At 61.4% G+C, this 6,129-nt stretch overlaps 1 protein-coding gene across 1 annotated transcript in view; it reads right to left on the reverse strand.

Annotated features, from left to right (window-relative positions):
- TMED10 (transmembrane p24 trafficking protein 10) overlaps positions 1 to 6,129 on the reverse strand; it is a 33,744-nt gene that overhangs the window by 26,263 nt on the left and 1,352 nt on the right. The gene's annotated exons all lie outside the window — the stretch shown is intronic.

Here is a 6,129-nt window from a genome sequence, read left to right on the forward strand (position 1 = left end):
CTCCTCTTCCACACATCTATCCCCTGTGGCCACACACCGGCCTCGCTGACGGATTTTACTTGAAAGCTCTGGCAGGCTGTGCTGCTAATGGCAGAGCCCTGAGCCGGTTCCCTCCGTCTCCCTGGAGTCCCTGTGCAGACGTAGGTGCACGTCACCGCCTGCTCTAATTTTATCCGTGTTTGATGGAAGAGACGAACTGAGCAGCAGGGAGGCAGCTATTTTGGTTTTCTCTGTGGCTGTGGGTTATATAAAGCATCCTGCTATGACCTGCATCGCTCGGGAGCTGCTTTGCTTTCCCCGTCTCAGCCGCCACGAACTGGTGGCTCAGATGCTCGCTCCCAGCAGCCAAGACCTCCACGCGCGTGGTGGCTGCGTGGGCCAGGTGTGCTGCACGTGCGTGCGTACGGAGAGAGAGAGCGTGTCAGCAAGATTCAAGGGCGACCATCTATAGGGGGAGACCGGGTCTCCTCCTTGCCATGTGGTGTGACATGTGCTCAAGGGTTTCACCCGTTCCAGCACCTGCACGTCACACGTGCTCCCTGCCAGCATGGGCCCAGGCACAGCCAGGCAGCAGGCTGCCCAGGGTGTGCAAGCTTTGGCCTGCCGGTGCAGAGCACCACCGCTTTCATCTCTCCCGGGCTGGGGGAGTGGCTCCGTTAGGTGGCAGCAGCAACAGCCACAGCAGGAGCAGCAGCAGCAGGAGCAGCAGCAGCAGCAGGAGGCAGCTCTCCCCGTGGGACCTCTGCGGGTGCGTGGGAGGCCAGTGGGACCACAGAAGAGCCTGGCAGGGCCAGCCCAGCACCCAGCACTGGGAGCTGGGCAGTGTGCTGGGGGACCCCGTGGGGTGGACGGGAAGTGGGGGGCTCCTGCCCTCGCTGCCTGCACTTCCTGGTGCTCTGGGGTACCGTGACCTACACTGGCCAAGCCCCTGTGAGATCCCAGGGGCTGACCTCCCACACGTAAGGCACGACGCGGTAAGCAGCCAGGGGCGATCCTGTCCCATGCTAGCTGACCGCAGTGCCCAGCCTCCACGCAATAGCTATTACCCAGCTGTGGGGGGCGGAGGCATTACGCAGGGCTCCTCACCCGCAGGGGCTGTGGCTCCTCCACGCCTGGCCCTCCTGGGCGGTGGCTTTGTCAGCGATGCTCTGGTGCCTGGTCCCAGGCTGGTGAGGCAGGGCAGCAAGCCTTGGGCTTGCTGGTTTGGGAATTTTTGGCAGGAGGTGGTGTGACCAGGACTCCCTCCTCCTCTGTCTTGCACAGGCAGGATCTGCCAACATCTGGGTTAGGCGCTGGAGCCCACTGCCTAGAGGGAGTTTTGGGGAATGCCTCTTGCTTTTGTTTCTCATGCAAGCAAGCAAATTTAACAGTGCAACGTGGATTTGGAAGCAAAAGTAATTAGGATGTGTCATGATGCCGATTGGCACTTCCCTGCTCCTCTGCTCTCCAGGCCCTGCTTCCCCTGCGCCCAGCTCTGCTGCTGACTCATGTCAAAGCCACCTTCTCCCTAATGACCGGGGGGTCAGGCCAGGGCCCAGCCCACTCCGTGGCTCTCCTCGCTCCCACGCAGTTCCCGCTGGGCCTCCCGTGGCGGCACCGGCGGGACGCACCCACTTCCTAAAGAGTCACCTCCTGGGAACACCGCCAAGCCTCTGCGGCGGCCACGGCATCCGACATCCCCCCTGGGTGTGTGCCTGCCTGAAAGCCCATGCCTGCCACCCGGCCACTCCCAAGCAGGCACTGCTGGGTGCGGGATAACCCACAGGGCAAGGAGGCTGTGGTCCACACATAACCACCACCTACCCACCCAAGGAGCTGCTGGCTGGGGTGGTAGAGCTGCCTCCTCGGGGACCTCCCAGCAGGACCCGTATCCATCTTCCTCATGCATCCCCCATCAGCGCTGGGAGCCGCAGTCCCCCCGGCATGCCGCCGCATCCCCTCTGCCGGCACGCTCCCCGGGGCAGGTCCTGGCCCCTGGGAAACCGGCGGGCGCAGAAGGCATGCCGGAGGAGGGACGGCTGTGCATGCAGGAGCGTGCATGTGCTCACGTCAAGGAGAAGGAAGCAGGGCTGTGAGTGCTGGAGGCGTTGTGAGCGCCAGGCACAGGCTGACAGGCAAGGACTACTGCTCCTGTAGGAAGTTAAACTGTTTCACAATAGTCACAGTTGCAGCGAGCAGCTCACTCCGGAGTGATCCTGCTTGCTGGGGAGGGAGAGGACAATCAGCACCGAGAGAATGAGTGCAGCCCAGCCTGGGATACAGGGGAGCATCCCGAAGATTATGCAGACAGATTCAGCATGTGTGGAGGGAGAGGATTTGCATGGAGAGCACAGCAGCTCTGTAAGCCCCTGTAGTGCTGTCCAGGCAGCACACGCTCGGGGTGAAGCGAGAGGAGAGGAGTGGTGCTATTACACAGCCCCCTGCAACACTGCTGCGGATGCACCTTGCTGTGAATGCTGCCCGAGGGGCAGAGGCCACTAAAACTGCCAGAACTGGCACCATAGCAACCAAGAAATGCACAAAGAAACTAAAACACTTCAGGGAGTGAAAATGTTGTAGACTTGGGATAAACTGGAACGGGAGAACAGCCACCCACCCATCCCTCAGTTCTACAGGGACATGTGAACGCGTTCAAATATTATGAAAAAGGGAGGTGAACCCCCGCCCCTCAAGCCCTCCTGCTAGAGCTCAGACCCAGCACTCATTAAAGCCTGTCCTAGTGAGGCAATTCAGTAGACTTGTCCCAGGCTTGGACTCACAAAGGCTCTGCAGGTAACTGGAGTCCTATTAGCTCAGGGTTGTCTGTATGCCCATGGTTACACTTTTTTGGTGCCAGAGCTGTTTGAAGCGATCTAAGCAATCCCAACTCCTCGGCACTCGCTCACATCCTCTCTCTTGTGCCAACACAACACTATACACAGCTGCTTGGCAAACCAGATCCAGGAGTTGATCTAGCAGAAAAGCCATCATCTTCTGTTTTCCAGGGGTTAGTTGCCTGCCAGTGCAGCTCACCGCAAGGCTCCAGAGCAGTGTCGTGCACCCTGGCTCGGCTTGGGAGGTGCCGGCTGTTCCTCTCAGATTTGGATCAGCTGATTTAGAGGGAGTTGGGCAGCTGCCGGCACCGCACCCTGCGTCATGCCCACACAGCCGAGTACCTGGCTGCCCAGGTTGCAGCTCTGCAGCAGTCCGAGCCGAGCTGCCGTAGGCTGGCTTTTCCCACTCCTCCTGGCACGGGACCCAGCCTTCTCCCTGCACCGGTTGCTGACTCCTGACTTTGCTCCCAGCCATTTCACCTTGCTAAATCGGCGGAGGACTGATTACAAAAGGCAGTGAAGGGTTTTCTGCTGGGGTAGCACACAAGGGCTGTTCGTCATCCCACGGCCGAGAACTGGACCTGGCAAGGAGCGGGAATGGGGTCCCCCAGTGGGGAGGGGATCCAGGCAGCAGCTCAGCCTGTGGCAAGCCTGAGCAGCAAGCAGCCCGAGCTGACCTCCAACCTGCTGAAATAAAGTGCTCCATTTCCAGACAGGTCAGCTCTCTGGACTGGCTTGTCACACAACTGCGTGTCCCTACGGCCAGTGCAAGGGCAAGAAATACATGGCTCAGGCAGGAGGGGACCAGGAGCAACACAGGGCTGCGTGGCTGCCCGCCGCCCCAAATCTCCAACTGCTTGCTCTCGCCCCACATCACCACTCAGCTGGGCTGGCACGCCATGGAGCAGGGCGGGTTTGGGAAGGAGCAGCCAGGACAGGGCTGGGCAGAGGTGACTTGAACTGTGGCCGCACGTTGAACTCCGTCCTCTGCCCTGATGCTCCTTCCCCATCCTCTGCCCTGCTGCTCCTTCCCCGTGGTTGAGGTCCTGCGGCAAACGGGGAGGCACCCCAGCCCCAGCAGGGTCACTGACTGGCAGGATGGGGCACCGGGGCTGCCCGGTTGACTGAGATGAGGCAGGAGCTAACGAGGAGGAGGACACTAGGCTAATTGGCCTCTGTGGCTCCCTGCAGCCCAGGAGCTGTGAGCGCCCATGCTGGCAGCCCCATTGCCTGCGCCCTGGGATGGGATGGGGCCAGAGGGCAGGCAGCCTGTCCTGGGAAATGGGGAGCAGCGGGAATAACTAGTGTCATTTTTCCTTTCTCACTTCAGTGTGAAACATGGAGGAAAAACCACCCCCCTTACCACGGGTACCAGCTGCCTGGACAAGATGCAGCTCAGATGGAAATGGAGCACCCCCTGTGTGCCGGGCGTCAGTAGCAGGCACTGCCTGGGGCAAGGGCTGTGGGACGGTGCCTGTCCTGGTGGGATATCCCTCTTGCTGGCCTCAGTCGCCCCAGCAGGTGACTTTGGACACACTCTGCATTGCAGTTGGCCAGACCCCGGGCATGATCCCTGCCTTTGACCACCTACCCACACTTTTCCCACGCAGCCAGCGGTCCCCGGGGTGCAGGTGACCGGGCACCTGCGGCACGCGGGGAGCTGCCGTGACCATGCAGAAGGCCTTTTCTCACGCCCAGTAATTACCTTCCCAAACACCGGCACTTCAGGCTTGCCCTTGAGAAGCAAACACTAATTTCAGCCGCACCCTTTCCTGCCCCGGGGCTGCGGGGTGAGGGTATCCTCAACGTACGCCGTGTTCACCGACAAGGGGTGTGGGACAGGAACCAGCCCTCGTAAAATCACCAGGATTGAACCTGCTGCCCTCAGCCTGCCAAACCAAACAGAGCTGATGTAAAGCAAACAGCAATGACAACAGCCTGGCTGCTGGCGAGGGTTGGGCAAGCAGCTGGTTTCCAGTTTGCTGGCCTCAGCAGATGGCGGCAGCGGGAAGAGGCGCTGGGAGTTCCCACCCTGCAGGCACCCAACACAGCGGCCGGGGCCGGGGTGGCCCCGAGGTTCCCTGCTCTCCCGTCTGCCGGCAGCGCTTATGCAACCCTCTATGGAAGACCGTGTTTGGGGTTTCAGGGGAGCCCCCTGGCCAGTGTGACCCACCCACCTGGCCCCGGTGCGGGGGGGGGGGGAAAGCCGATGCCGGTGGGTGTGTCCCCTCCCCTGGGTGTGTCCCCCCGCCAGCCAGCTCTCCTTGCCGGGTGGTTCACTTAGGAGGGCTTTGGCCGCCACGGGTTGTAGAGGAGGAAGCTGATGTCAGAGGGAAAGACACCCGAAGCACACCCAAAGGCTGGCAGCTGGGGAGGAGGCAGGGTGCCAGGAGCGGGGCTCTCCGGAGCAGCCCATGCCGCCCCGGCACAGGGAGGAGCGTTTGGTCTGTCTGGCCTCCGCTGGGCATTGCCGCCGCCAGTCATGGGAGCAACGCTACATGCTGGCACCGGGCAAAGTCTGCCGGGCGGTTTTGGCAGAGCAGGCTTTGCAGAGGATGCCGCCGGGAGGGGAGGGGAGGGGCGGGAACAGACCTGGCCACCCTTCAAGAGGTGGACCAGAAGACACTGCAACATCTGTGGTTCACTTTTCGGTTTGTTTCGATGCCACATTTCTGAGGTTTGCCTGGATGTTCACTTCACACACGCACCCCACTCGGCACCCCAGGTGATGAGCACAATAGACCTGCAGCACATGTGCTGCGGGTGCTCAGCCCGCACCTGCAGCAGGGCAAGAGCCCATACCTGCTCCTCTCAAAGAGCAGTGCCTGCAGCAGGGCAAGAGCTCATACCTGCTCCTCTCAAAGAGCAGTGCCTGCAGCAGGGCAAGAGCTCATACCTGCTCAAGAGTAGTGCCTGCAGCATGGCCTTCTGCAGCCATCCGCCCATCCCAGCCCATCCCCGGGCTCTTCCTCCAGCCGGGCTGTTACCACCACCTGTCAGGCTCCCCGGTACAGCAGGCTGCACAGCTGATCCGGGTTAAAAATAAATGCTCCTTTTCAGCGGGATTATTTTTAACCCTGGGCCTGTTCCCTCCCTCAGGTTACCAAACCACTGCCCTCCTGGTGTGCTGAGCAGGGGCACCCAGCAGCCACCAGCGGTCTGGGGGGCGGCCGCTTCAGCTGAGACTGCCGGCTGAAGGGCTCTCTAACCCACGCCCCAGACTCCTGCCTTCTACTTGTGGGGGCTCCCACGCGGCCGGACACTCAGGCTGAGGGGCTCCCCGGATGGGTGGGCAGCAGGGGCAGCGGCGGAGGGG

The sequence above is a fragment of the Aptenodytes forsteri genome, unplaced genomic scaffold (assembly GCF_000699145.1).
Source record: "Aptenodytes forsteri isolate BGI_AS27 unplaced genomic scaffold, ASM69914v1 Scaffold193, whole genome shotgun sequence".
NCBI lineage: Eukaryota > Metazoa > Chordata > Aves > Sphenisciformes > Spheniscidae > Aptenodytes > Aptenodytes forsteri.